This window comes from Crocodylus porosus, unplaced genomic scaffold, assembly GCF_001723895.1.
Source record: "Crocodylus porosus isolate Cpor-Errol unplaced genomic scaffold, CroPor_comp1, whole genome shotgun sequence".
NCBI classification, from domain to species: Eukaryota; Metazoa; Chordata; order Crocodylia; family Crocodylidae; genus Crocodylus; species Crocodylus porosus.
In genome coordinates, this window is record NW_017728906.1 from 64,902,232 (window position 1) to 64,902,532 (window position 301).

Sequence of the window (301 nt, forward strand, 5' to 3'; positions counted from 1 at the left end):
CAGCACACTGGTCATGGCTGAGGCCAGGGGCATGGCCATCAGCAGGGGTGTGGGTCCATGAGGAGCACTGCAGGGGCAGCCAAGCATCTGGCAGGCTGGATCCACAAGCCATATTTTACCCAACCCTGATAAAAATGAATATACTGTCAAAGTCAAAACTGGGAAATAAAGTATTGATTTACACCTTCTCTGCTTCATGCCCTCTCCTATTCATTTACATTACAACTTCTGTTGTGTGCAAAATGGGCCTCCATTATTTGAAGTAGGGTTATGTCCATAATGTGTTATTTTTCCATTTCAG